Source organism: Gossypium hirsutum, chromosome D12 (genome assembly GCF_007990345.1).
Source record: "Gossypium hirsutum isolate 1008001.06 chromosome D12, Gossypium_hirsutum_v2.1, whole genome shotgun sequence".
Lineage (NCBI taxonomy): Eukaryota > Viridiplantae > Streptophyta > Magnoliopsida > Malvales > Malvaceae > Gossypium > Gossypium hirsutum.
In genome coordinates this window covers 17,601,352-17,615,291 of record NC_053448.1, presented here as the reverse complement: position 1 = coordinate 17,615,291, position 13,940 = coordinate 17,601,352, and positions in this window count along the sequence as shown.

The following is a 13,940-nucleotide window of genomic DNA, read 5'->3' as shown; positions in this document are numbered from 1 at the left end:
TCGTGGTACTCCTTCTTGGTGATGTTTTTGCATGATTTTAGGCCTGTGGCAAGTACCTACAACACTCAATCAAATGTTAGGGCCCCCGCTGGCACCATTGACTAATTTGGGTATAAAAAATGATTAAAATAAGGCATTTACACTTATTCAATTGAAAACCTAAAAACTACAAAAAAAAGTCACGAAAATACTCTAAAACAAGCTCCTTAAGTATAATGGGGAAGCTTAATTTGACACATCAAATTACGGAAAATCAAACTCCCCCACACTTAACTTTTTACTTGTCCTCAATGTAAAACCCTAAACTTGACCTGATTGTCGGGTCTGACCTATTGTGTGTCACATACATTGCCAGAGCAACTACGATCAATTCACAATATTCTTATATAATTTATGTGATATTTATCAAAATTATATACATTCCTTAATTATACTAAAGTAAATCTATCTTTCAAATATAGATGCATCTAACAACCATATAACAAATCCACCCTATATATAATTACTAAACTATAAAATATAACATTAAATTAAAGCATCATCCAGTTACCACAAAACTTAGCCTATTAGGTACATGCCAAAAATAAATAAATTTGAAAACAAACGAACATTGTTGTGACCAGGACTGTGGTTTGGATGTTGTGGTCGATGCTCGAAAATCTCAAGTTAATCTAACCTGCGCACATAGAGAACAAACTATATGTTAAGTAAAATACTTAGTGACATTTTTATAATATAAGTATGTAATATTAACATAAACAAATCTAAATAAACATGTATATTTGTATGCACTAGTCTACCATATGCTTGTAACTCGGATACCTTACCGAGAGCTCGCACCTACGCACCATACACAATTAGTTTGCAAATACGTGATAGAGTCAATTACAGCATGACTAATTATAGAATCAGTTCCCACATATGTTATAGTGACAATTCACACCTTGGCACAACTCGAACATTTACATGGTCAACACATTGACTCAATAAGCATATAAACCCAACTTGCTTATAAATGCAGCTAGCATAAAATCATATCTCGCATATAAACAAAGTTAGCATATATACACAGCTTGCATATAAAAATAGTTCGTGTAACACCTGTAAAATACACACAAATATCAAAATAATTTATTTTTTCATTGTTTCAAGGTATAAATTCATGTATAAATTAATATTCAATTAAAACTGGGCCTTAAACAAGCTTATGAAAGCTTTAGAGTTATCCTAAGCTTGAAGGAGGACCAAACTAAAAACCCTTTTTTTTTAATTCAAGTATAGGTATCAATACCAAGGCTAGGTACCGATACCAAATTGACATTCTGTTTGTTTTGAAAAACTTACCAAAATCACCAGTATCAATACTTGATGTCTAGTACCGATAATTTGATTCAAGTATCGATACTTAATCTGGTATCAATATCATTTTGTCATTTTTTCATTTTTAAAACACTATTTATTTGGTAAAGTACTGATACCTCAACCCAATGTATCGATACCTTTTCCCAGATGACCAAAAATCACACGTTTTTAGTAGTTTTCTTACCTCAAACTTAAATTATTTTCAATCAGTATCTTAAACACCTAAAACCTGCATAAAATCATCTTAAAAGCATGCACAAAAATTCCTATTTTGATAACCTAATAATCAACTAACCAATGTACCTCAAAGGCACCAATTCACAACAACTTTTACATATCATTTCAATTAATCAACCAATTAATTCTTCAGTTCATTCATGCTTAGTCATGAAGTTTTAGAAACCAGCATATATATACCCAATCATGATAACAAACTTGTGCATATTAAACATTTTCCAATTACATTATGGGCTCAATATCAACTAAGTTCCCAACCGAACTAAACATAACAAGATAATATGATATCTCTTAATTACATGCCACATATAAATGATATTCAAACAAACATACATTCCAATTCATTATATACCAAGTTAACTATCTTGTTACATATTCATTCTTATACTTACCAAATAAACATTAACCATTTACCAAAGCATTCAAAACATTGGCATTCTCATTTACACATATACCATTCAAATTTCAAGACATGAAAAATTCAATTTACTAGCTCCAAGCTAGATCCAAAGAATCAGCATTCAAGTAAACACTTAAACATAACAAGACTTATATATACATGTTATATAACATTCAAATTCAAGTATTACCTATGAACAATTATTACCATCATTCCAAAATAACTTCTTATACTTATCAAAGCCTTTATACATTCTATTTCTAACTTACAACATTCTCATGTGTGTATTCATTCCAAATCAAGCAACTCAATAAGGAACAAATTATTTATGCCACATTTCCATTCCAAACTTATATAATTCTAGCATAACATCTACTTATGTTAAACATATGATCAATTTTAAGCCAATATCATCTAAATTATAATTAATCTAGTTAATAAACATTAAATATAATCAAACATATCAGAAAATTAACATAGTAAGTTCCATATGAACTTACCTAACAAAATAGCGACACACAAAACGTCGAGAACTAATCCAAAAAATTTGAGTTTTCCTTGATTATCCTCTAATTAGCTCGAATCTCGATCTATATAATAACTAGTTTCAGTTTATCAATTCCAAACATCTTAAAATAACACATTGTAGTCATATATTAATACAATTTTATTTTTCAGATGTGCCCTAAATTTTTCATTTTATTCAATTTAGTCCCTAAAATTGAAATAGTTATATCTTTCAAATTTAAGCTCTAATTTTTAAACTAGTCTCAATTTCATCCTTCTACAACCCTCTATTACCAGTAATTATAGAAATTTTATACCAAATTTAATAAAAACATCAATTTCACTTTACAAAATAGTCCTTTTTCATTACAAAGCTTAACAATCAACCATTTAACATTAAAATCTTCAAGAAATAACAATGACAACATTTTGAAACTTTAATAGTTTTGACAAAAAAGACATGAGTTAGCTAGATTAAGCTACAACGATCTTAAAAACATAAAATTTACTAAAAATGGGCTTTAAAAATCTTTCCATGCAATGGCCGAAAGAACTTGAAGCAAAAACAATGGCTAATTGGTTCTTCTCTTTGTGGTTTAGGTGAAAGAAGCAAAAATGATGGTGATGATAACATTGTTTTATTAATTTATCCTTTATAAATTTTTATTTTAATATAATTATAATAATTTTAACATTAATCACAACCTAAACATCACTCATATTGGAATTATTGCCATTTTAAAATTTGATTAATTACTCTTTTAGTCCTTTTAATCAATAAAAATCAATAGCGATTAACTTTTACCACTTTTACGATTTAGCCCTTATATCTTAATTAACCATCTAATCACTAAAATTTCCAAACAAAAACTTAATTCACCTATATAAAAACTCAATAAATATTTAATTAAAATATTTACAATCTCAGCTTACAGAAACAAGGTCCCAATTTCTCTTTTTCCAAAACCATTGACTTTATGGCCAAACCATTTATTCTTAACTAACTGTTTGATTAGATATTTTATTAGATCCAAATTCAATTTAACTTTATGGGAGACTCGTAAATATTGTTAAATAATTTTTACAGACTCAATTATCAAATTACTAGGTTCTGAAACTACTATTTTTTATCTCGCTAAAATCGGGTTATTACACTTGTACCCTAACTAACTTTTCAATTAAAAAATTCATGAAACCAAAGTTAAATATAATATTATAGTTAACTCATAAATATTATATAATAATATTTACAACCTCGATCAATGGAGAATGGGGTTCCAAAACCACCATTTTTTACATCACTAATTTTCGGTTCGTTACACTCAAACACACAGAACATACAAAAAGACAACCCTTGAACTAAATTGAACTTGTACAAGAACTACCTCACACGCAACTTAAACATAAAAATCATTAAAAACAGAATTGAAAAAGCTTACCATGCATGCATTATAATTTGGCCGAACCTTAAGCATTAAAAGATGGAGTTTTCTCCGTTCAACATTCAGTGGAAAATGCATTAATGAATATGATAATATTTTGTCTTTCATTTGTTTTTTGTTTCAATTATTAATTTACTATTTTACTCATTAAAAACCATTAAAATTTCTTAATTAACAAGCCATGACCATCCACTTATTTAACTTATGGTCTAATTACTATTTAAAACCTTCCATTCATGATTTTATAACCATTTAATATAATTAATCTTATAGAGATTAACTTTTGCAACTATTACGATTTAATCCTTTCTACTAAATTAACTATCTAAACGTTAAAATTTTAGGACCAAATTTCAATACACCCATAATCGCTCTGTAAGTATTTAATAAAAATATTTACGGGTTTAGTTTATAGAAACGAGGTCCTGAGACCTTATTTTCCAAAACCACTTAACTTTAGGGGAAAGCCACTTGAACTTAACTATTCACTCAAATAACAAAAATTATTAAATAAAAATTCAATATAATACTATATTTGACTCATAAATATTAAATAACAACCTTTTTACAAACTCATTGGTTGGATTTCTGGCTCTGAAACCACTATCTCCGACACCACTAAAAAATGGGTGGTTATATGTACACTATATACATGGATCCAACAAAGCTTAACTTTAAATCTTTAGAAATTCATTTTTGCTTTGAAAATGACCATTAAATAAGTCAAAACTTGAAAAACACAATTTTGTCCTACTAAAATTTTTTCAACAATTTTCAAATAATGAAACGAACTTGTTCAAGTGATCAAATGGCCTAATCAACAAAAAAAATCTAAAAGTCAAATCTTGAAAGCTTATTTTTTTGAAGTTGGATTGAAAATGGACAATTATGCTAAAATATAATTTTAAGCTTTTCAAACCATTTTATGAAGTTCTGTAACCCATTTAAAGTGTGTCTAAATAGTTTCCATGTTCATAATTAAAATCTTTGACCATTTAAACTCCGAGAGTTCTATAAACTTACATTTAGAAACACTAAAACATAAAGCTTTGCAAGTTGATCAAATTTCTGTCTAAGGAAGCTTAAAACTAAATTATCAAAATGTTCAAACCATTTAACCAAATGTCATTTGCTCAAACAAATTTCAAAATTCTTTTTGCAAAAATGATTTTTCAACAATAAAATTATTAAGCTTTGCATACTCCTCCTAAGATATGCACATGAATATGACATGTTCTAACTAGCATACTGTAACACCCCTTACCTGTATTCGTTGTTGGATTAGGGATACAGAGCATTACTAATCTAATCATAACTAATATTGAACTTTAGAAATAATTAATAAATTTAATTCAAAACAATCCAACTATTATTTAATCATGGCAAAAACGTAGTTATGAACCCTAATTCGAGCATACGAGATCAAAAAAATAAGTTGAGAACATTCAGGGATCAAATTCAAACAAAATAGAAAATTTTAAAGAAAACTAAAAAAATTTTGAAGCAGGAGTCACATGGCCGTGTGGCCAAGCCATGTAACAAAGGCCAGCATGTGTGGCCCAAAACATTGCCGTGTAGCTACCCCACACGCCCATGTGGCTATCCCACACACTCGTGTTCTTAAACCATGTAACTCACTGAGTTGAAACACATGGCCATGTCATAGACCGTGTGCCAGGCCGTGTGAAACCTGTACCCTAAACATTAAGACACACAGCCGTGTGACAACCCGTGTCCGAGGTCGTGTCTACCAAAATTCACTTTTAAAGCAAGGCATATTTCATACCTATCTTGGATATCAAGCCAAGCCTAAAACCAACCTTAAAATATCACCAAATGCACTTTCAAACAAGTCAAAACATGTCAAATAAATATAACCTAAGTGTCTAACCAATGTGCCCTTATTGACACCACAATTCAAACATCACTTTAAAGACATTCAACAACTCATACATTTCTTTCACTTAAATACTAAGAATCATCAACATTATCCACTACATTATACCATATATCAACCCAAATCTATATGACTTATAACATACACATCCAAAACTACTAACTCATAATGCATATTTATATATATCCGCAACATTTATACAAGCATTTATAACAATACAAAACATACCTCAAAATTTCACATAGCAAACATCTTATACATATAGCCTTCAGTAAGAACTAGCTGTACGCCAAAATGACCATTTCCTATAATACTAACATCTAGGTACATGTCAAAACACAAAAAGAATACATCACCAATGTTGAGTTTAGGATTATCGATGGATGTTGAGTCAGCAATCAAAATAAGTACCTAACCTACACACAAAGGAATGATAATAAGTTGAACAACTTTCATTAACTTAAAGAACTACACTTAATAACCATAATTTTAGAATCCATAATATGTAATGTTCATTACCACATGGTTTACCATAAAGTTTATCATGAATATTCCATGCATATTTCATAATATCCCTCATTTACCAACCTTCTTCAATGGATAAATTATAATAATTATTATGGATCAACCTATTATTGGCACCCAATACTTGACGGATAAACCGTAACAATGTTTTGTGCCCAGCGCTAGTCAGATTAAGCGACAATAGATGTGCCCAGCACTGGTCGGGTAAACTGACAATGTTTTGCACCCAGCGCTATTCGGATAAATCGACAATAGGTCTGCCCTGCATAGTCAGATAAATTGACAATGTTTTACACTGGATAAACCAACAATAGGTGTGCCCTGTACTAGTTGGATAAACCGACAACATCATCTATGTATGCCCAGCACTGGTTGGTTAAACCAACATTACAAAAATATCTATGTATATACGTTCTGCACATCCAACACAAGATCAAATAATCTCAATTCCATCATATAATAACTAAACTTCTTAAGTTTACCAATATTGCTCATCATCAACTTATTCAATTCAATATACAACTCATAAATATACACATAAATCATTTATCCATAACCAACCATCTAGAACTATTATCTCAATCATATAATTACTCTAATTCACTCTGCATTATACTTCCATGGTGTATTTCATATAGAATTATCATATATATTACAAATTTTGTAAGTAAATAAAATTTAGTAGTTCGAATCAAGAGATATGAACTTACCTCGACAAATATAGTTGTAAAAACGAAGCAGACAACTAATTCGACACTTTAGCTTTTCCTTGATTTAGATCCATTTGGTTCATTTCTTAATCTAAATAATAATTTTCATTCAATTAAACCATTCAAATAATGTAATATAATCAATTCAACTTATAACACTTATCAATGGGAAATTTACAAAATTACCCCTAGTGTTTTACCTTTTATGCAATTTAGTTCTTAAACCCGACATTTGCAATTTAACCACCTTTAATTAAAATTCATGCTAGCCGATTTTCCATTACTCTTATAACAACCCATATTTTTCCTCATTTCACACAATTTACCTTAAACTTTACTATTTCAATGATTTAATCCCTAAACATTAAAATAATCAAAAATCACTTAACAAAATACTTATATTTAACTACCAAATTTAATAATATATTAATTAAAATCAAAACCACCTCAGATCCATTCATGGAAAATCCCTATATTTTAAAAATTTTACAAATTGACCCCCGAATTAGCTAGATTAAGTTAAAACGATATCAAAAACATAAAAATTACTAAAAACAGGATAAAATACCATACCATGCATGAAATTCAAGCTTGGTTGAAAGCTTCCAACCTCTCTAAAGGTGGTTTCGATTTGTTTTGAAGAAAAAGAGAAGGTGATAGCAACTTTTTGGCCTTTTGTTTGTTTTAATTTCCATTTAATTATGAATTTATAATTTTACCCTTTTAAAATTAATCAAATTTCATGCATTTAATTACCCAAAACCGTACACTATGAATTCATTTGGTACATTTACCATTTAATTCCATTTGTTTAATATTTCATAACCAATTGACCCCTTTATCTAATAGAAATCTACTTTTGCACATTTTTTTAATTTAGTCCTTTTTTGCATAATTAACTATTTAAACGTTAAAATCACTTAACCAAATTTTAATACACCTATATAACCACTCTGTAATATTTAATAAAAATATTTATGGGCTCAGTTTATAGAAATAAGGTCTCAATACCTCATTTTTTAAAATCACTTGACTTTAGGGACGTATAACTTGAACCTAATTATTCATTCAATTAACAAAAATCATTAAATCAAATTTCAATCAAATTCTATATTTGACTCGTAAATATTAAATAATAATATTTATGGACTCACTCGTTGGATTTGTGATCCCAGAACCACTATTTCTGACACCACTAAAAATGAGCTCTTACACATGCATCCTAAGAATATTTTCAAGCATGATCATATTAAAATCAACCATTTAACCACAAAACATGCTTGAACATCCGAAGGATATTTCTAAGCATGATATCAATAATATCCATCAATTCAATCCAAAATCATGCTTAGAAAAAACATCAATAGACAACCAATTTAATCATTTTTAAAAAGGTATTGGTTTAGAGGTTACCCATCTTTCATTTTTGTGTGCTAAAAGCATCCAAATAATTTTTCTTTATTCTTAATTGCTCCAACATACCTACAATAGACACTTGGATTTTGGGACCCAAATTTCTTTGGGTCCTTGATCATTAGTCATAAGGTGTAACACCCCTCGCCCAACTCGATTGTCGGGTTCGAGCTACAGAATACTATTTTAATTTTTGAAGCATCAATTATCATTTAAATTTATGATATTATACACATAGATGCAAGCAAGACATGCATAAAATAAGATATATAACTAATAATAAGGCTTACACAGGCTTAAGAATACTCTTTCTCATAATAGTTCACATTTGAATTAGGACTAAATTGTAAGGATTTTAAAATGTAAAGATTCATGTGAAGATGAATTGGACAGATTCATGCATGAAGATTCAATGGATGTGAAGATGCATGCATATTGGGTTCATGCACCTAACGATACATGCATGGAATGCATTAAAATTGGTGTGCTGATTTTTAAGTTTTCTATGTGTCCATTTGGCCAAAAGAGATGATTGTTCATTATCCAAAGCTGCCATTTATTTCCTTCACATTGCTGGAAATCTTTTGGCCATTCGGTTCAAGGTGTTCACACTTTAAGGCTCTTCAAAATCGTCCATTCACACCTGATATGGCTGCTCAAGTACTTTCTTTATTATTGGTAATTTTTCAGCAAGAGTTGCCTCTTGAATGCTCATTTAAACCCATTAGCCGAATGTAGCTGCTACATGCATCTCCAAGATCCATTTGCTTAAGGTGGAAGCTTCATAGTTGGTCACAATTCAGCTGAATCTACATTGCCCCATATTCATGAAGTTAAGTTGAATTTTAGTTCAATGATTGCTTAGAAATTAAGTCTTGAACTTGTCTATTCGGCTACTAGTTGAAAGTCTATAAATAGTTTCTATTTTTCTTGTAAAAGGACTTTTTGCCAAATTTCTGAATGAAATATAATTTTAGTGAGAAATTCACTCTCTTTATTCTTCAAAGCTCAATTGACTTATCTTTACGAGTGGCGTCAATCTGACTTTGTTTCGAACTTATCACCCTTGGTGTGGCGTTCACAAATATACCGAAGGTTCCTATTTTGCTAAATAGAGGGTCTCAGTTTTATCTACCATTCTTTTCTTTTTCTTTGAAACCTTTAAGCTCGGGTCATTATTTGCTAATAAGGGTTCGTTCTTGTTTCATTGGAAACCATTTATTCCCATTTTGCTTCCTAAGTCATTTAAAACCATTATAACTCATCTATTGAATTTGAACTAAATCGACACTACCTAAATTCGATCGGGAACATAATACGACTCATCACATCATTCGAAATGAGCTCGTATCAGTTGGTATCAGAGCTAGTTAATTTAGGCACGTAAATTGTAGTTTCAAAAAAATTCAAAGAAAAAAAAATCGAAAAGAAAAAAAAAATATTGTATACGGTCTAGGTGCGGACGAAAAGAACGTGAAAGATCTGTAAAAAAAAGAGTCTGGAGACACTTCAACAAAATTTTTTCGAAAACCACATTCTATACTCCTTTATATCCATCATAGTGAAATTTCACGCTATTAAAAAAAATTTCAAGTGTGATTGTTGTTCCGAACAAGTGATTCTTCTTTTTTCCAATTAGTGAATTCATTTTATACGCCACATCTTCAAACCTTTCTTTCTTTCGAGCCTACCCAAAACCATACAATTTTCCTTTGTTTAGCCCTTGAAGCTGACCCACAAGTGTGGATAAATCTAAGTAGCTTTTTAGAATATCGAGAGTTGGATTTGAGAGGTAAAAGGCAAGAGAGTACATCAAGATAAAAGCCGGAAATAGAGTGAAACACGAGAGGAGTGACTTCTTTTTTTTTGTGAGAGAAATTGTGAGGTTTTTGTGGTGAGGATAATTTCTTAATTTTAAGCATCATGTCTAGGAGCCCGGAACGACGAGCAACTAGTGGAGGAGCCTCGAATGCCGCTGGTGGAGGAGTTAATCTTCACCGAGAAGGAATGTTCCCGGAGGCTGAGTGCCCGATCTTCAAGTTCAAGCAATCGTGCGAGAAATCTCTCGTTTGTTCCAACCTCAATTCGATTCCCTTCATGAACGAATGGAACAAATGGAGGAACGAAGCCAACGTGCGAACACCCCTCCTATTCCAAGAAGAGAGCAAGAACGTCCATGGCAACATGCCAATGATTTATACGAACCAAGTGACGTTGAAAGTGAACGAGCATCGCGACAAAGTGCGAGGCGACAAGGTCAACGAGCACGGGGACAAAGAGACCGAGAGCGGCCCGATGATGACTTAAAGAATATTAAGATGGTAATTCCTGCTTTTCAAGAAAGGTCGGATCCCGAGGCCTATCTTGAATGGGAGAAGAAGGTGGAATTAGTTTTCGAGTGCTACAATTACTCAGAAAGCAAGAAGGTGAAGTTAGCTGCCATAGAATTCTCTGACTATGCCATAATATGGTGGGATCAACTCACGATGAGCCGAAGACGCAATGGAGAACGTCCCGTGTCTACATGGGCAAAAATGAAAGCGATAATGAGAAAACGATTCATACCGGCTTACTATCACCGGGAATTGTATCAAAAGCTCCAAAGTCTAACTCAAGGCCAACAAAGCGTGGAGGATTACTACAAGGAAATGGAAGTGGCCATGATCTGCGCCGATATGGAGGAAGATTGAGAAGCCACCATGGCTCGATTTCTCGCCGGCCTTAACCGTGACATCGCCAATATTGTGGAGCTACACCACTATGTCGAAGTCATTGATATGGTCCATATGGCCATAAAGGTTGAAAAAACAATTAAAGAGAAAAGGTACGTCTCGTTCTTTCCCTAACACTTCTTCGATGTCTAGGTAGGGGCAAGGAACCAACAAACGAGACATACCAAATCGAAGCAAAGAAGTGAGTAGAGTAGCAAAGTTCAATAAACTGATTGGCGAAACAAGTAAAGGAAAGATGGATGCCCAACCAAATAGATCCCGAGACATAAAGTGCTTCAAATGTCTTGGAAGGGGCCACATCGCGAGCCAATGCCCAAATCGGAATGCAACGTTTGTTCGAGATGATGGATAAATTGAATCTGAAAGTGAACAAGAGAATGAGGCTGTTGAACCAATCGAAGATGAGGAGGATGTTGAACAAGCCGAAAATGGAGAAATATTGGTGGTGAAAAGAAGTCTCACTTTGCAAGGTGCCGAAAATGATCAACAACGCGAAAATATCTTCCATACGCGATGTCAAGTGCAAGGTAAGATTTGTTGCGTTATAATCGATTGTGGAAGTTGTATAAATGTGGCTAGTACATTGATGGTGGAAAAACTTGGATTGGCCACCACCAAACATCCCCATCCGTATAAACTCCAATGGCTTAACGATGGTGGAGAATTGAAGGTAACCAAGCAAGTGCTTATTTCGTTTACAATCGGAAAATATCAAGATGAAGTAATGTGTGACGTTGTACCGATGCATGCGGGGCATCTTCTTTTGGGACGCCCGTGGCAGTTTGACAAGCGAGTAATTCATGATGGATACACAAATCGATTCTCTTTTAAGCATATGGGACGAATGGTGACACTAGCTCCATTATCACCGAAGCAAGTATATGAAGATCAACTCAAAATGAGGAGTTCGATTGAAAAATCAAAAGAAATCGAGAGAGAGCAAAAAAATGAAAAGAATAAAGAAAAGAGTGAAGAAAAGAAGACAAACAAAAAGATGAGTGATAAAAAAAAGAGTGATTCAAAAGAAAAAGAAATGAGTGATGAGAGTGAAAAAAAGAATTTGTTTGTAAAAGAGAGGGAAGTTCGAAAATCGATGTTATTGAAACAACCTTTGTTGGTTCTTTTGTACAAGGAAAGCTTGCTTGGTACTAACGAGTTTGATGATAAGATACCTCCTTCTATTTTGTCTGTTTTGCAGGATTTTAAAGATGTTTTCCCGGAAGAAATCTCGAGTGGGTTGCCACCTATTCTTGGAATTGAACACCAAATAAACTTGGTGCCGGGGGCTGCTATTCCGAACCGTCCTGCTTATCGAAGCAATCCCGAAGAGACGAAAGAACTACAAAAGCAAGTGAACGAACTTCTTGAAAAAGGCTATGTGCATGAAAGCCTTAGTCCATACACCGTGCCTGTTTTGCTCGTTCCGAAGAAGGATGGAACGTGGAGGATGTGTGTGGATTGCCGTGCAATTAATAAGATAACCATTAAGTATTGTAATCTTATACCGCGATTGGATGATATGCTTGATGAACTAAGTGGCGCAAGTTTGTTTTCGAAAATCGATCTTAAAAGTGGTTATCACCAAATACGGATGCGCGAAGGAGGCGAGTGGAAGACTGCTTTCAAAACAAAGCATGGGCTTTACGAATGGCTCGTTATGCCATTTGGCTTAACAAACGCCCTGAGCACATTCATGAGGCTTATGAATCACGTTTTGAGGCCTTTTATTGGTAGATTTTGCATAGTGTACTTCGATGATATATTGATCTATAGTAAAAATTTGGATGAACATGTTTTACATCTAAAGGTTGTTTTGAAAGTATTGAGAAAAGAAACCTTGTATGCTAATTTGAAGAAATGTGATTTTTGCACTAACAAGGTTGTGTTTTTAGGTTTTGTTGTTAGTTCGGAGGGTCTTGAAGTCGATCAAGAGAAGATCAAGGCGATCCAAGAATGGCCCCGTCCGACGAATGTTTCCCAAGTTCGAAGTTTCCATGGATTAGCAAGTTTTTACCGACGATTCGTGCCAAACTTCAGCACCTTAGCCGCACCCTTAACTGGGGTTATTCGTAAGAATTCTAATTTTGTATGGGGAGAGGAACAAGAAAAATCCTTTTTGAAAATTAAAGATTGTTTAACTCATGCACCCTTATTAGCATTGCCTAATTTTGATAAAACTTTTGAGTTAGAGTGTGATGCATCAGGTCTAGGTATTGGAGCCGTGTTGATGCAAGATGGACGCCCTATCACGTATTTTAGCGAGAAACTCAACGGTGCCGTTTTAAACTACCCGACGTACGACAAGGAGCTCTACTCATTGATTCGAGCCTTAGAAACGTGGCAGCACTATCTTTGGCCCAAAGAATTCGTAATACATACCGACCACGAGTCCTTGAAGTATTTAAAAGGGCAACACAAGTTGAATAAGAGGCATGCTAAGTGGGTAGAATTTCTCGAATCTTTTCCATATGTTATTAAATATAAAAAAGGTAAGGAAAACGTAGTGGCTGATGCACTATCTCGAAGGTATGTGTTGCTAAAAATTTTGGATGCAAAATTGATGGGGTTTGTATTCCTTAAAGATTTATATGTCAATGATGCTGACTTTGGTGAATTCTTTAGGTTATGCGCAAAAGGAGCTTACGAGAAGTACTATCGACATGATGGGTACTTGTTCCGAGAAGGAAAGCTTTGCATACCCCAAGGTTCTGTACG